Below are 15,822 nucleotides of genomic sequence, written 5' to 3'. Positions count from 1 at the left end.
CTTTCTTCCCCCTCCCGTCATTTGTTTCCTTGTGCGTGCGCACTGCACCTCTCGTTCTCGTTTAAATATCAAGTAAAATGCCACGGCGCAGTGACTCACATTTGCGAATAAATCTGCGGACCATAATTAAAGTCGCGCGTAACGTCGAACGGCACATCTGAAAAAAAGAAAATGGGTGCAACACGAGAACTTCCTAGGAGGTAACCCATCATTGTACTACTTTCGCCAAAGCACACTTAACTGCGGAGTTCTGATGGGATCCGGTGCATTTGTGCTGGTATGATCGCACCCATTTAATTCCGCGCTGCAAATACATAAACTCCTTCTCCTTTGTTCCCCCTCCCATCATTTGTTTCCTTGTGCGCGCGAACTGCACCTCCCGTGCTCGTTCTAATATCAAGTAAAATGCTACGGTGCCGTGACTCACATTTGCGAATAAACCTGAGGACCATAATTCAAGTCGCACGTATAGTCAAAAGAATCATCTGCAAAAAAATAGGTGCAACACGAGGACTTCCTAAGAAAATGGGTGAAATATAAGGACTTCTCCGGAGGTCACCCATCCTAGTGCTACTCTCACCCAAGCACCCTTAACTTGCGGAGTTCTGATAGAATCCGTTGCATTGGTGCTGGTATGATTGCTCATGTTTCATTCTGCGCTGCAAATACATACACTTTTTCTCCCTCCATCCCCCCTCCCGTCATTTGTTTCCTTGTGCGTGCACTCTGCATCTCTCTTTCTCGTTCTAATATCGATTAAAATGCCCCTGCTTCTTGACTCACATTTGCGTATAAACCAGTGGACCCTAGTTCCAGTCGCGCGTAACGTCGAATGACCCGTCTGAAAAAAAAAAAATTAGTGCGACACAAGGACTTCCCAGGAGGTCACCCATTCGAGTACAACTCTCGCCCAAGCACACTTAACTGCGGAGTTCTGATGGGATCCGGTGCATTAGTGCTGGTATGATCGAATCTGTTTAATTTCACGCTGCAAATACATAAACTCCTTCTCCTTTCTTCCCCCTCCCGTCATTTGTTTCCTTGTGCGTGCGCACTGCACCTCTCGTTCTCGTTCAAATATCAAGTAAAATGCCACGGCGCCGTGACTCATATTTGCGAATAAATCTGCGGACAATAATTAAAGTCGCGCGTAACGTCGAACGACACATTTGAAAAAAAGAAAATGGGTGTAACACGAGAACTTCCCAGGAGGTCACCCATCCGAATACTACTCTCGCCCAAGCGCACTTAACTGCGGAGTTCTGATGGGATCCGTTGCATTAGTGCTGGTATGATTGCACCCGTTTAATTTCGCGCTGCAAATACATAAACTCCTTCTCCTTTCTTCTCCCTCCCGTCATTTGTTTCCTTGTGCGTGCGCACTGCACCTCCCGTTCTCGTTCTAATATCAAGTAAAATGCTACGGTGCCGTGACTCACATTTGCGAATAAGCCTGAGGACCATAATTCAAGTCGTGCGTATCGTCGAAAGAATCATCTGCAAAAAAATGGGTGCAACACGAGGACTTCCTAAGAAAATTGGTGAAATATAAGGACTTCGCAGGAGGTCACCCATCCTAGTGCTACTCTCGCCCAAGCACCCTTAACTTGTGGAGTTCTGATAGAATCCGTTGCATTGGCGCTGTTATGATTGCTCATGTTTCATTCTGCGCTGCAAATACATAAACTTTTTCTCCCTCCATGCCCCCTCCCGTCATTTGTTTCCTTGTGCGTGCACTCTGCATCTCTCCTTCTCGCTCTAATATTAATTAAAATGCCCCTGCTTCTTGACTCACATTTGCGTTTAAACCAGCGGACCCTAGTTCCAGTCGCGCGTATCGTCGAACGACCTGTCTGAAAAAAAAAATTTAGTGCAACACGAGGACTTCCCAGGAGGTCAACCATCTGAGTACTACTCTCGCCCAAGCACACTTAACTGCGGAGTTCTGATTGGATCCGGTGCATTAATGCTGGTATGATCGCACCTATTTAATTTCGCGCTGCAAATACATAAACTCCTTCCCCTTTCTTCCCCCTCCCGTCATTTGTTTCCTTGTGCGTGCGCATTGCACCTCTCGTTCTCGTTTAAATATCAAGTAAAATGCCACGGCGCCGTGACTCACATTTGCGAATAAATCTGCGGACCATAATTAAAGTCGTGCGTAACGTCGAACGGCACATCTTAAAAAAAGAAAAGGGGTGTAACACGAGAACTTCCCAGGAGGTCACCCATCCGAGTACTACTCTCCCCCAAGCACACTAAACTGCGGAGTTCTGATGGGATCCGGTGCATTAGTGCTGGTATGATTGCACCCGTTTAATTTCGCGCTGCAAATACATAAACTCCTTCTCCTTTCTTCCCCCTCCCGTCATTTGTTTCCTTGTGCGTGCGCACTGCACCTCCCGTGCTCGTTCTAATATCAAGTAAAATGCTACGGTGCCGTGACTCACATTTGCGAATAAATCTGAGGACCTTCAAGTTGCGCGTAACGTCGAAAGAATCATCTGTAAAAAAATGGGTGCAACCCAAGGACTTTCTAAGAAAATAGGTGAAATATAAGGACTTCGCATGAGGTCACCCATCCTAGTGCTACTCTCGCCCAAGCACCCTTAACTTGCAGAGCTCTGATAGAATCCGTTGCATTGGTGCTGGTTTGATCGGTCATGTTTCATTCTGTGCTGCAAATACATACGCTATTTCTCCCTCCATCCCCTCTCCCGTCATTTGTTTCCTTGTGCGTGCACTATGCATCTCTCCTTCTCGTTCTAATATCAAGTAAAATGCCCTAGCATCGTGACTCACCTTTGCGAATGAACCAGCGGTTTATAATTCCATTCGCGCGTAACGTCGAACGACCCGTCTGAAAAAAAAGTTAGTGCGACACGAGGACTACCCATGAGGTCTCCAGTCCGAGTACTACTCTCGCCCAAGCACACTTAACTGCGGAGTTCTGATGGGATCCGGTGCATTAGTGCTGGTATGATCGCACCTGTTTAATTTCGCGCTGCAAATACATAAATTACTTCTTCTTTCTTCCCCCTCCCGTTATTTGTTTCCTTGTGCGTGCGCACTGCACCTCTCGTTCTCGTTCAAATATCAAGTAAAATGCTACGGCGCCGTGACTCACATTTGCGAATAAATCTGCGGACCATAATTAAAGTCGCGCGTAACGTCGAACGACACATCTGAAAAAAAGAAAATGGGTGCAACACGAGAACTTCCCTTGAGGTAACCCATCATTGTACTACTTTCGCCAAAGCACACTTAACTGCGGAGTTCTGATGGGATCCGGTGCATTTGTGCTGGTGTGATCGCACCTGTTTAATTTCGTGCTGAAAATACATACACTCCTTCTTCCCTCCTCCCCTCCCATCATTTGTTTCCTTGTGCGTTCACACTGCACCTCTCCTTCTCGTTCTAATATCGATTAAAATGCCGCAGATTCTTGACTCACATTTGCGTATAAACAAGCGGACCATAGTTCCAGTCGCGCGTAACGTCGAACGACCCATCTGAAAAAAATTGTTCCGATACGAGGACTTCCCAAGAGGTCACCCATCCGAGTACTACCATCACCCAAGCAAACTTAACTACGGAGTTCTGATGGGATCCGGAGCTTTAGTGCTGGTATGATCGCACCTGTTTAATTTCGCGCTGCAAATACATACACTCCTTCTCCTTTCTTCCCCCTCCCGTCATTTGTTTCCTCGTGCGTTCACACTTCACCTCTCATTCTCGTTTTAATATCGATTAAAATGCCCCTGCTTCTTGACTCACATTTGCGTATAAACCAGCGGACCCTAGTTCCAGTCGCGCGTAACTTCGAACGACCCGTCTGAAAAAAAATTGATTCGACACGAGAACTTCCCAGGAGGTCACCTATCCGAGTACTACTCTCGCCCAAGCACACTTAACTGCGGAGTTCTGATGGGATCCGGTGCATTAGTGCTGGTATGATCACACCGGTTTAATTCTGCGCTGCAAATACATAAACTCCTTCTCCTTTCTTCCCCCTCCCGTCATTTGTTTCCTTGTGCGTGCGCACCGCACCTCCCGTGCTCGTTCTAATATCAAGTAAAATGCTACGGTGCCGTGACTCACATTTGCGAATAAACCTGAGGACCATAATTCAAGTTGCGCGTAACGTCGAAAGAATCATCTGCAAAAAAAGGGGTGCAACACGAGGACTTCCTAAGAAAATAGGTGAAATATAAGGACTTCGCATGAGGTCACCCATCCTAGTGCTACTCTCACCCAAGCACCCTTTACTTGCGGAGTTCTGATAGAATCCGTTGCATTGGTGCTGGTATGATCGCTCATGTTTCATTCTGCGCTGCAAATACATACACTCTTTCTCCCTCCATCCCCTCTCCCGTTATTTGTTTCCTTGTGCGTGCACTCTGCTTCTCTCCTTCTCGTTCTAATATCAAGTAAAATGCCCTAGTATCGTGACTCACCTTTGCGAATGAACCAGCGGTTTATAATTGCATTCGCGCGTAACGTCGAACGACCCATCCGAAAAAAAATGGGTGCAACACGAGGACTTCCCAGGAGGTCACCAATCCGAGTACTACTCCCGCCCAAGCACACTTAACTGTTGAGTTCTGATGGGATACGGTGCATTAGTGCTGGTATGATGGCACCTATTTAATTTTGCGCTGCAAATAGTACACTCCTTCTCCTTTCTTCCCCTTCCCGTCATTTGTTTCCTTGTGCGTGTGCACTGCACCTCTCGTTCTCGTTTAAATATCAAGTAAAATGCCACGGCGCAGTGACTCACATTTTCGAATAAATCTGCGGACTATAATTAAAGTCGTGCGTAACGTCGAATGGCACATCTGAAAAAAAAAATGGGTGCAACACGAGAACTTCCCAGTACTAATCTCGCCCAAGCACACTTAACTGCAGAGTTATGATGGGATCCGTTGCATTAGTGCTGGTATGATCGCATCCGTTTAATTTTGCGCTGCAAATACATAAACTCCTTCTCCTTTCTTACCCCTCCCGTCATTTGTTTCCTTATGCGTGCACACTGCACCTCCCGTGCTCGTTTTAATATCAAGTAAAATGTTATTACGCCGTGACTCACATTTGCGAATAAACCTGAGGACCAAAATTCAAGTCGCGCGTAACGTATAAAGAATCATCTGCAAAAAAATGGGTGCAACACGAGTACTTCCCAAGTGGTCACCCATCCGAGTACTACTCTCGCCCAAGCACACATAACTGCGGAGTTATAATGGGATCGGTTGCATTAGTGCTGGTACGATCGCACCTGTTTAATTTCGCGCTGCAAATACATAAACTCCTTCTCCTTTCTTCCCCCTCCCGTCATTTGTTTCTTTGTGCGTGCACTCTGCATCTTTCTTTCTCGTTCTAATATCAAGTAATATGCCCCGGCACCGTGACTCACCTTTGCAAATGAACCAGTGGTTTATAAATCCATTTACGCGTAACGTCGAATAACCCATCCGAAAAAAAATAAGTGCACCACGAGGGCTTCCCAAGTGGTCACCCATCCGAGTACTACTCTCGCCCAAGCACACTTAACTGCGGAGTTCTGATGGGATCCGGAGCTTTAGTGCTGGTATGATCGCACCTGTTTAATTTCGCACTGCAAATACATACACTCCTCCTTTCTTCCCCCTCCCGTCATTTGTTTCCTTGTGCGTTCACACTTCACCTCTCATTCTTGTTCTAATATCGATTAAAATGCCCCTGCTTATTGACTCACATTTGCCTATAAACCAGCGGACCCTAGTTCCAGACGCGCGTAACGTCGAACGACTTGTCTGAAAAAAAATTGGTGCGACACGAGGACTTCCCAGGAGGTCAACCATCCGAGTACTAATCTCGCCAAACACACTTAACTGCGGAGTTCTGATGGGATCCGGGGCTTTAGTGCTGGTATGATCGCACCTGTTTAGTTTCGCGCTGCAAATACATACACTCCTTCTCCTTTCTTCCCCCTCCCGTCATTTGTTTCCATGTGCGTTCACACTTCACCTCTCATTCTCGTTCTAATATCGATTAAAATGCCCCTGCTTCTTGACTCACATTTGCGTATAAACCAGCGGACCCTAGTTCCAGACGAGCGTAACGTCAAACGACCCGTCTAAAAAAAAATTGGTGCGACACGAGAACTTCACAAGAAAATGGGTGAAATATAAGGACTTCGCAGGAGGTAACCCATGCTAGTACTACTCTCGCCCAAGCACCCTTTCCTACGGAGTTCTGATAGAATCTGTTGCATTAGTGCTGGTATGATCGCACCTGTTTCATTTCGTCCTGAAAATACATACACTCCTTCTCCTTCCCTCCCCCTCCCATAATTTGTTTGCTTGTGCGTTCACACTGCACCTCTCCTTCTCGTTCTAATATCGATTAAAATGCCCCTTCTTTTTTACTCACATTTGCGTATAAACCAGCGGACCCTAGTTCAAGTCGCGCGTAACATCGAACGACCCGTCTAAAAAAAAATTGGTGCGACACGAGGACTTCCCAGGAGGTCACCCATCTGAGTACTACTCTCGCCCAAGCACACTTAACTGCGGAGTTCTGATGGGATCCGTTGCATTAGTGCTGGTATAATCGCACCCGTATAATTCAGCGCTGTAAAAACATAAACTCCTTCTCTTTTCTTCCCCCTCCCGTCATTTGTTTCCTTGTGCGTGCGCACTGCACCTCCTGTACTCGTTCTAATATCAAGTAAAATGCCACGGCACCGTGACTCACATTTACGAATAAACCTGCGGACCATAATTCAAGTCGCGCGTAACGTCGAAAGAATCATCTGCAAAAAGATTGGTGCAACACGAGGACCTCCCAAGAAAATGGGTGAAATATAAGGACTTCGCAGAGGTCACCCATCCGAGTACTTTTCTCGCCCAAGCACCCTTAACTGCGGAGTTCTGATAGAATCCGTTGCATTAGTGCTGGTATGATCCCTCATGTTTCATTCTGCACTGCAAATACATACACTCTTTCTCCTCCCATCCTCCCTCCCGTCATTTGTTTCCTTTTGCGTGCACTCTGCATCTCTCTTTCTCGTTCAAATATCATGTAATATGCCCCGGCACCGTGACTCACCTTTGCAAATGAACCTGCGGTTTATAATTCCATTCGCGCGTAACGTCGAACGACCCATCCGAAAAAAAATAAGTGCAACACGAGGGCTTCCCAGGTGGACACCCATCCGAGTACTATCTCGCCCGAGCACACTTAACTGTGGAGTTCTGATGGGATCCGGAGCTTTAGTGCTGGTATGATCACACCTGTTTAATTTCTCGCTGCAAATACATACACTCCTTCTCCTTTCTTCCCCCTCCCGTCATTTGTTTCCTTGTGCGTTCACACTTCACCTCTCATTCTCGTTCTAATATTGATTAAAATGCCCCTGCTTCTTGACTCACATTTGCGTATAAACCAGCGGACCCTAGTTCCAGACGAGCATAACATCGAACGACCCGTCTAAAAAAAAATTAGTGCGACACGAGGACTTCACAAGAAAATGGGTGAAATATAAGGACTTCGCAGGAGGTAACCCATGCTAGTACTACTCTCGCCCAAGCACCCTTACCTACGGAGTTCTGATAGAATCTGTTGCATTAGTGCTGGCATGATCGCACCTGTTTCATTTCGTGCTGAAAATACATGCACTCCTTCTCCTTCCCTCCCCCTCCCATAATTTGTTTCCTTGTGCGTTCACACTGCGCCTCTCCTTCTCGTTCTAATATTGATTAAAATGCCCCTTCTTTTTTACTCACATTTGCGTATAAACCAGCGGACCCTAGTTAAAGTTGCGCGAAACGTCGAACGACCTGTCTGAGAAAAAATTGTTGCGACACGAGGACTTCCCAGGAGATCACCCATCCGAGTACTACTCTCGCCGAAGCACACTTAACTACGGAGTTCTGATGGGATCCGATGCATTAGTGCTGTTATGATCGTAACTGTTTAATTTCGCGCTGCAAATACATACACTCCTTCTCTTTTCTTCCCCCTCCTGTCATTTGTTTCCTTGTGCGTGCGCACTGCACCTCCCGTACTCGTTCTAATATCAAGTAAAATGCCACGACGCCGTGACTCACATTTGCGAATAAACCTGCGGACCATAAATCAAGTCGCGCGTAACGTCGAAAGAATCATCTGCAAAAAGATGGGTGCAACACGAGGACCTCCCAAGAAAATGGGTGAAATATAAGGACTTTGCAGGAGGTCACCCATCCGAGTACTTTTCTCGCCCAAGCACCCTTAACTGCGGAGTTCTGATAGAATCCGTTGCATTAGTGCTGGTATGATCCCTCATGTTTCATTCTGCACTGCAAATACACACACTCTTTCTCCTCCCATCCCCCCTCCCGTCATTTGTTTCCTTGTGCGTGCACTCTGCATCTCTTTTTCTCATTCTAATATCAAGTAATATGCCCCGGCACCGTGACTCACCTTTGCAAATGAACCAGCGGTTTATAATTCCATTCGCGCGTAACGTCGAACAACCCATCTGAAAAAAAATAGGTGCAACACGAGGGCTTCCCAAGTCGTCACACATCTGAGTACTGTGCTCGCCCAAGCACACTTAACTGCGGAGTTCTGATGGGAACCGGTGCATTAGTGCTGGTATGATCGCACCCGTATAATTCAGCGCTGCAAATACATAAACTCCTTCTCCTTTCTTCCCCCTCCCGTCATTTGTTTCCTTGTGCGTGCGCACTGCACCTCCCGTGCTCGTTCTAATATCAAGCAAAATGCTACGGTGCCGTGACTCACATTTAGGAATAAACCTGAGGACCATAATTCAAGTCGCGCGTATCGTCGAAAGAATCATCTGCAAAAAAATGGGTGCAACACGAGGACTTCCTAAGAAAATGGGTTAAATATAAGGACTTCGTAGGAGGTCACCCATGCTATTGCTACTCTCGCCCAAGCACCCTTAACTTGCGGAGTTCTGATAGAATCCGTTGCATTGGTGCTGGTATGATGGCTCATGTTTCATTCTGCGCTGCAAATACATACACTTTTTCTCCCTCCATCCCCCCTCCCGTCATTTGTTTCCTTGTGCGTGCACTCTGCATCTCTCCTTCTCGTTCTAATATCGATTAAAATGCCCATGCTTCTTGACTCACATTTGCGTATAAACCAGTGGACCCTAGTTCCAGTCGCGCGTAACGTCGAACAACCCGTCTGAAAAAAAAATTAGTGCGACACGAGGACTTCCCAGGAGGTCACCCATCCGAGTACTACTCTCGCCAAAACACACTTAACTGCGGAGTTCTGATAGGATCCGGTGCATTAGTGCTGGTATGATCGCAACTGTTTAATTTCGCGCTGCAAATACATAAACTCCTTCTCCTTTCTTCCCCCTCCCGTCATTTCTTTCCTTGTGTGGTCGCACTGCACCTCTCGTTCTCGTTCAAATATCAAGTAAAATACCACGGTGCCGTGACTCACATTTGCGAATAAATCTGCGGACCATAATTAAAGTCGCGCGTAACGTCGAACGGCACATCTGTAAAAAAGAAAATGGGTGCAACACGAGGGCTTCCCAGGTGGTCAACCATCCGAGTACTACCCTCGCCCAAGCACACTTAACTGCAGAGTTTTGATGGGATTCGGAGCTTTAGTGCTGGTATGATCGCACCTGTTTAATTTCGCGCTGCAAATACATACACTCCTTCTCCTTTCTTCCCACTCCCGTCATTTGTTTCCTTGTGCGTTCACACTTCACCTTTCATTCTCGTTCTAATATCGATTAAAATGCCCCTGCTTTTTGACTCACATTTGCGTATAAACCAGCGGACCCTAGTTCCAGACGCGCGTAACGTCGAACGACCCGTCTGAAAAAAAATTGGTGCGACACGAGGACTTCACAAGAAAATGGGTGAAAAATAATGACTTAGCAGGAGGTAACCCATGCTAGTACTACTCTCGCCCAAGCACCCTTACCTACGGAGTTCTGATAGAATCCGTTGCATTAGTGCTGGTATGATCGCACCTGTTTCATTTCATGCTGAAAATACATGCACTCCTTCTCCTTCCCTCCCCCTCCCATCAATTGTTTCCTTGTGTGTTCACACTGCACCTCTCCTTCTCGTTCTAATATCGATTAAAATGCCCCTGCTTCTTGACTCACATTTACGTATAAACCAACGGACCCTAGCTCCAGTCGCGCGTAACGTCGAACGACCCGTCTGAAAAAAAATTTGTGAGACACGAGGACTTCCCAAGAGGTCACCCATCCGAGTACTACTCTCGCCCAAGCACACTTAACTGCGGAGTTCTGATGGGATCCGGTGCATTAGTGCTGGTATGATCGCACCCGTATAATTCAGCGCTGTAAATACATAAACTCCTTCTCCTTTCTTCCCCCTCCCGTCATTTGTTTCCTTGTGCGTGCGCACTGCACCTCCCGTGCTCGTTCTAATATCAAGTAAAATGCTACGGTGCCGTGACTCACATTTATGAATAAACCTGAGGACCATAATTCAAGTCGCGCGTATCGTCGAAAGAATCATCTGCAAAAAAATGGGTGCAACACGAGGACTTCCTAAGAAAATGGGTGAAATATAAGGACTTCGTAGGAGGTCACCCATGCTAGTGCTACTCTCGCCCAAGCACCCTTAACTTGCGGAGTTCTGATAGAATCCGTTGCATTGGTGCTGGTATGATGGCTCATGTTTCATTCTGCGATGCAAATACATACACTTTTTCTCCCTCCATCCCCCCTCCCGTCATTTGTTTCCTTGTGCGTGCACTTTGCATCTCTCATTCTCGTTCTAATATCGATTAAAATGCCCCTGCTTCTTGACTCACATTTGCGTATAAACCAGTGGACCCTAGTTCCAGTTGCGCATAACGTCGAACGACCCGTCTGAAAAAAAAATTAGTGCGACACGAGGACTTCCCAGGAGGTCACCCATCCGAGTACTACTCTCGCCAAAACACACTTAACTGCGGAGTTCTGATGGGATCCGGTGCATTAGTTCTGGTATGATCGCAACTTTATAATTTCGCGCTGTAAATACATAAACTCCTTCTCCTTTCTTCCCCCTCCCGTCATTTGTTTCCTTGTGCGTGCGCACTGCACATCTCGTTCTCGTTCAAATATCAAGTAAAATGCCACGGCGCCGTGACTCACCTTTGCAAATGAACCAGCGGTTTATAATTCCATTCGCGCGTAATGTCGAACAACCCATCCGAAAAAAAATAGGTGCAACACGAGGGCTTCCCAAGTCGTCACACATCCGAGTACTGCGCTCGCCCAAGCACAATTAACTGCGGAGTTCTGATGGGATCCGGTGCATTTGTGCTGGTGTGACCGCACCTGTTTAATTTTGTGCTGAAAATACATACACTCCTTCTTCCCTCCCCCCCTCCCATCATTTGTTTCCTTGTGCGTTCACACTGCACCTCTCCTTCTCGTTCTAATATCGATTAAAATGCCCCTGATTCTTGACTCACATTTGCGTATAAACCAGCAGACCATAGTTCCAGTCGCGCGTAACGTCGAACGACCCATTTAAAAAAAATAGTTGCGATACGAGGACTTCCCAAGAGGTCACCCATCCGAGTACTACTCTCGCCAAAGCATACTTAACTGCAGAGTTCTGATAGGATCCAGTGCATTAGTGCTGGTATGATGCCACTTGTTTAATTTTGCGCTTCAAATACATACACTCATTCTCTTTTCTTCCCCCTCCCGTCATTTGTTTCCTTGTGCGTGTGCACTGCACCTCCCTTGCTCGTTCTAATATCAAGTAAAATGCTTCGGTGCCGTGACTCACATTTGCGAATAAACCTGAGGACCATAATTCAAGTCGCGCGTATCGTCGAAAGAATCATCTGCAAAAAAATGGGTGCAACACGAGGACTTCCTAAGAAAATGGGTGAAATAAAAGGACTTCGCAGGAGGTCACCCATCCTAGTGCTACTTTTGCCCAAGCACCCTTAACTTGCAGAGTTCTGATAGAATCCGTTGCATTGTTGGTGGTATGATTGCTCATGATTTATTCTGTGCTGCAAATACATACACTTTTTCTCCCTCCATCCCCCCTCCCGTCATTTGATTCCTTGTGCGTGCACTCTGCATCTCTCCTTCTCTTTCTAATTTCGATTAAAATGCCCCTGCTTCTTGACTCACATTTGCGTATAAACCAGTGGACCATAGTTCCAGTCGCGCGTAACGTCGAACGACCCGTCTGAAAGAAAAAATTAGCGCGACACGAGGACTTCCCAGGAGGTCAACCATCCGAATACTACTCTCGCCCAAGCACACTTAACTGCAGAGTTCTGATGGGATCCGGTGCATTAGTGCTGGTATGATCGCACCTGTTTAATTTCGCGCTGCAAATACATAAACTCCTTCTCCTTTCTTACCCCTCCCGTCATTTGTTTCCTTGTGCATGCGCACTGCACCTCTCGTTCTCGTTCAAATGTCAAGTAAAATGCCACGGCGCCGTGACTCACATTTGCGAATAAATCTGCGGACCATAATTAAAGTCGCGCGTAACGTCGAACAACACATCTGAAAAAAAGAAAATGGATGGAACACGAGAACTTCCCTGGAGGTAACCCATCATTGTACTACTTTCGCCAAAGCACACTTAACTGCGGAGTTCTGTTGGGATCCGGTGCATTTTTGCTGGTGTGATCGCACCTGTTTAATTTCGTGCGGAAAATACATACACTCCTTCTTCCCTCCCCCCCTCCCATCATTTGTTTCCTTGTGCGTTCACACTGCACATCTCCTTCTCGTTCTAATATCGATGAAAATGCCCCTGATTCTTGACTCACAATTGCGTATAAACCAGCGGACCATAGTTCCATTCGCGCGTAACGTCGAACGACCCATCTGAAAAAAAATTATTGCGATACGAGAATTTCCCAAGAGGTCACCCATCCGAGTACTACTCTCGCCCAAGCACACTTAACTGTAGAGGTCTGATGGGATCCAGTGCATTAGTGCTGGTATGATGCCACTTGTTTAATTTTGCGCTTCAAATATATACACTCCTTCTCTTTTCTTCCTCCTCCCGTCATTTGTTTCCTTGTGCGTGCGCACTGCACCTCCCGTACTCCTTCTAATATCAAGTAAAATGCAACGGCACCGTGACTCACCTTTGCAAATGAACCAGCGGTTTATAATTCCATTCGCGCGTAACGTCGAAAGAATCATCTGCAAATTGATGGGTGCAACACGTGGACCTCCCAAGAAAATGGGTGAAATATAACAACTTCGCAGGAGGTCACCCATCCGAGTACTGCACTTTTCTCGCCCAAGCACCCTTAACTGCGGAGTTCTGATAGAATCCGTTGCATTAGTGCTGGTATGATCCCTCATGTTTCATTCTGCACTGCAAATACATACACTCTTTCTCCTTCCATCCCCCTTCCCGTCATTTGTTTCCTTGTGCGTGCGCACTGCACCTCTCATTCTCGTTCAAATATCAAGTAAAATGCCACGGCGCCGTGACTCACTTTTGCAAATGAACCAGCAGTTTATAATTCCATTCGCGCGTAATGTCGAACAACCCATCTGAAAAAAAATAGGTGCAACACGAGGGCTTCCCAAGTGGTCACCCATTCGAGTACTACTCTCGCCCAAGCACACTTAACTGCGGAGTTCTGATGGGATCCAGGGCTTTAGTGCTGGTATGATTGCACCTGTTTAAATTCGCGCTGCAAATACATACACTCCTTCTCCTTTCTTCCCCCTCCCGTCATTTGTTTCCTTGTGCGTTCACACTTCACCTCTCATTCTTGTTCTAATATCGATTAAAATGCCCCTACTTCTTGACTCACATTTGCGTATAAACCAACGGACCCTAGTTCCAGACGCGCGTAACGTCGAACGACCAGTCTGAAAAAAAATTGGTGCACCACGAGGACTTCCTAGGAGGTCACCCATCCGAGTACTAATCTCGCCCAAGCACACTTCACTGCGGAGTTCTGATGGGATCCAGTGCATTAGTGCTGGTATGATCGCACCTGTTTAATTTCGCGCTGCAAATACATAAACTCATTCACCTTTCTTCCCCCTCCCGTCATTTGTTTCCTTGTGCGTGCGCACTGCACCTCTCGTTCTCGTTCAAATATCAAGTAAAATGCCACGGCGCCGTGACTCACATTTGTGAATAAACCTGAGGACCATAATTCAAGTCGCGCGTAACGTCGAAAGAATCATCTGCAAAAAAATGTGTGCAACACGAGGACTTCACATGAAAATTGGTGAAATATAAGGACTTCGCAGGAGGTAACCCATGCTAGTACTACTCTCGCCCAAGCACCCTTACCTATGGAGTTATGATAGAATCCGTTGCATTAGTGCTGGTATGATCGCACCAGTTTCATTTCGTGCTGAAAATACATACACTCCTTCTCCTTCCCTCCCCCTCCCATCAATTGTTTCCTTGTGCGTTCACACTGCACCTCTCTTTTTCGTTCTAATATCGGTTAAAATGCCCATTCTTCTTGACTCACATTTGCGTATAAACCAGCGGACCCTAGTTCCAGTCCTGCGTAACGTGCTCTTTCTAATATAAAGAAAAATGCTACGGTGCCGTGACTCACATTTGTGAATAAACCTGAGGACCATAATTCAAGTCGCGCGTATCGTCGAAAGAATCATCTGCAAAAAAATGTGTGCAACACGAGGACTTCCTAAGAAAATGGGTGAAATATAAGGACTTCGTAGGAGGTCACCCATGCTAGTGCTACTCTCGCCCAAGCACCCTTAACTTGCGGAGTTCTGATAGAATCCGTTGCATTAGTGCTGGTATGATTGCACCTGTTTCATTTCGTGCTGAAAATACATACACTCTTTCTCCTTCCCTCCCCCTCCCATCAATTGTTTCCTTGTGCGTTCACACTGCACCTCTCTTTTTCGTTCTAATATCGGTTAAAATGCCCATTCTTCTTGACTCACATTTGCGTATAAACCAGCGGACCCTAGTTCCAGTCCTGCGTAACGTCGAACGACACGTCTGAAAAAAAATTGTTGCGACACGAGGACTTCCCAGGAGGTCACCCATCCGAGTACTACTCTCGCCCAAGCACACTTAACTACGGAGTTCTGATGGGATCCGGAACATTAGTGCTGGTATGATCGCACCTGTTTCATTTTGTGCGGAATATACATACACTCCTTCTCCTTCCCTCCCCCTCCCATCAATTGTTTCCTTATGCGTTCACACTGCACCTCTCATTCTCGTTCTAATATCGATTAAAATGGCCCTGATTCTTGACTCACATTTGCCTATAAACCAGCGGACCATAGTTCCAGTCGCGCGTAACGTCGAACGACCCATCTGAAATAAACTTGTTGCAATACGAGAACTTCCCAAGAGGTCACCCATCCGAGTACTACTCTCGCCCAAGCACACTTAACTGCAGAGTTTAGATGGGATCCAGTGCAGTAATGCTGTTATGATGCCACTTGTTTAATTTTGTGCTTCAAATACATACACTCCTTCTCTTTTCTTCCTCCTCCCGTCATTTATTTCCTTGTGCGTGCGCACTGCACCCCCCGTACTTGTTCTAATATCAAGTAAAATGCCACGGCGCAGTGACTCACATTTGTGAATAAACCTGCGGACCATAAATCAAGTCGCACGTAACGTCGAAAGAATCATCTGCAAAAAGATGGGTGCAACACGAGGACCTCCCAAGAAAATGGGTGAAATATAAGGACTTCGCAGGAGGTCACCCATCCGAGTACTTTTCTCGCCCAAGCACCCTTAACTGCGGAGTTCTGATAGAATCCGTTGCATTAGTGTTGGTATGATCCCTCATGTTTCATTCTGCACTGCAAATACATACACTCTT

At 46.5% G+C, this 15,822-nt stretch overlaps 3 non-coding genes and 25 pseudogenes across 3 annotated transcripts; all 28 read right to left on the bottom strand.

Annotated features, from left to right (window-relative positions):
* Positions 1-172: 172 nt before the first annotated feature.
* On the bottom strand, positions 173-291 carry LOC148264349 (5S ribosomal RNA; annotated as a pseudogene).
* Positions 292-856: 565 nt separating this feature from the next.
* LOC148264348 (5S ribosomal RNA) lies at positions 857-975 on the bottom strand (annotated as a pseudogene).
* Positions 976-1,184: 209 nt separating this feature from the next.
* LOC148264347 (5S ribosomal RNA) lies at positions 1,185-1,303 on the bottom strand (annotated as a pseudogene).
* Positions 1,304-1,867: 564 nt separating this feature from the next.
* LOC148264346 (5S ribosomal RNA) lies at positions 1,868-1,986 on the bottom strand (annotated as a pseudogene).
* A 209-nt stretch (positions 1,987-2,195) lies between these two features.
* On the bottom strand, positions 2,196-2,314 carry LOC148264345 (5S ribosomal RNA; annotated as a pseudogene).
* Positions 2,315-2,872: 558 nt separating this feature from the next.
* On the bottom strand, positions 2,873-2,991 carry LOC148264344 (5S ribosomal RNA; annotated as a pseudogene).
* Positions 2,992-3,200: 209 nt separating this feature from the next.
* Positions 3,201-3,319, bottom strand: LOC148264343 (5S ribosomal RNA; annotated as a pseudogene).
* A 203-nt stretch (positions 3,320-3,522) lies between these two features.
* Positions 3,523-3,641, bottom strand: LOC148264342 (5S ribosomal RNA; annotated as a pseudogene).
* Positions 3,642-3,846: 205 nt separating this feature from the next.
* LOC148264341 (5S ribosomal RNA) lies at positions 3,847-3,965 on the bottom strand (annotated as a pseudogene).
* Positions 3,966-4,526: 561 nt separating this feature from the next.
* LOC148264340 (5S ribosomal RNA) lies at positions 4,527-4,645 on the bottom strand (annotated as a pseudogene).
* A 513-nt stretch (positions 4,646-5,158) lies between these two features.
* LOC148264339 (5S ribosomal RNA) lies at positions 5,159-5,277 on the bottom strand (annotated as a pseudogene).
* Positions 5,278-5,482: 205 nt separating this feature from the next.
* LOC148264338 (5S ribosomal RNA) lies at positions 5,483-5,601 on the bottom strand. Its single transcript, XR_015819826.1, has one exon. It is a non-coding gene; the product is annotated as a 5S ribosomal RNA (ribosomal RNA).
* Positions 5,602-5,803: 202 nt separating this feature from the next.
* On the bottom strand, positions 5,804-5,921 carry LOC148264337 (5S ribosomal RNA; annotated as a pseudogene).
* A 559-nt stretch (positions 5,922-6,480) lies between these two features.
* LOC148264336 (5S ribosomal RNA) lies at positions 6,481-6,599 on the bottom strand. The gene has a single exon (XR_015820481.1). It is a non-coding gene; the product is annotated as a 5S ribosomal RNA (ribosomal RNA).
* A 559-nt stretch (positions 6,600-7,158) lies between these two features.
* On the bottom strand, positions 7,159-7,276 carry LOC148264335 (5S ribosomal RNA; annotated as a pseudogene).
* Positions 7,277-7,835: 559 nt separating this feature from the next.
* On the bottom strand, positions 7,836-7,954 carry LOC148264334 (5S ribosomal RNA; annotated as a pseudogene).
* A 560-nt stretch (positions 7,955-8,514) lies between these two features.
* On the bottom strand, positions 8,515-8,633 carry LOC148264333 (5S ribosomal RNA; annotated as a pseudogene).
* Positions 8,634-9,195: 562 nt separating this feature from the next.
* On the bottom strand, positions 9,196-9,314 carry LOC148264332 (5S ribosomal RNA; annotated as a pseudogene).
* A 209-nt stretch (positions 9,315-9,523) lies between these two features.
* Positions 9,524-9,642, bottom strand: LOC148264331 (5S ribosomal RNA; annotated as a pseudogene).
* Positions 9,643-10,201: 559 nt separating this feature from the next.
* On the bottom strand, positions 10,202-10,320 carry LOC148264330 (5S ribosomal RNA; annotated as a pseudogene).
* Positions 10,321-10,882: 562 nt separating this feature from the next.
* LOC148264329 (5S ribosomal RNA) lies at positions 10,883-11,001 on the bottom strand (annotated as a pseudogene).
* Positions 11,002-11,206: 205 nt separating this feature from the next.
* LOC148264328 (5S ribosomal RNA) lies at positions 11,207-11,325 on the bottom strand (annotated as a pseudogene).
* Positions 11,326-11,528: 203 nt separating this feature from the next.
* On the bottom strand, positions 11,529-11,646 carry LOC148264327 (5S ribosomal RNA; annotated as a pseudogene).
* A 564-nt stretch (positions 11,647-12,210) lies between these two features.
* LOC148264326 (5S ribosomal RNA) lies at positions 12,211-12,329 on the bottom strand (annotated as a pseudogene).
* A 532-nt stretch (positions 12,330-12,861) lies between these two features.
* On the bottom strand, positions 12,862-12,979 carry LOC148264325 (5S ribosomal RNA; annotated as a pseudogene).
* Positions 12,980-13,545: 566 nt separating this feature from the next.
* LOC148264324 (5S ribosomal RNA) lies at positions 13,546-13,664 on the bottom strand. Its single transcript, XR_015820193.1, has one exon. It is a non-coding gene; the product is annotated as a 5S ribosomal RNA (ribosomal RNA).
* A 205-nt stretch (positions 13,665-13,869) lies between these two features.
* LOC148264323 (5S ribosomal RNA) lies at positions 13,870-13,988 on the bottom strand (annotated as a pseudogene).
* A 1,004-nt stretch (positions 13,989-14,992) lies between these two features.
* Positions 14,993-15,111, bottom strand: LOC148264322 (5S ribosomal RNA; annotated as a pseudogene).
* Between the last annotated feature and the right edge of the window lie 711 nt (positions 15,112-15,822).

Source organism: Carica papaya, chromosome 5, assembly GCF_054855325.1.
Source record: "Carica papaya isolate Zhongbai chromosome 5, ASM5485532v1, whole genome shotgun sequence".
Taxonomy (NCBI): Eukaryota; Viridiplantae; Streptophyta; class Magnoliopsida; order Brassicales; family Caricaceae; genus Carica; species Carica papaya.
This window is presented reverse-complemented; position numbering and strand designations above follow the sequence as displayed.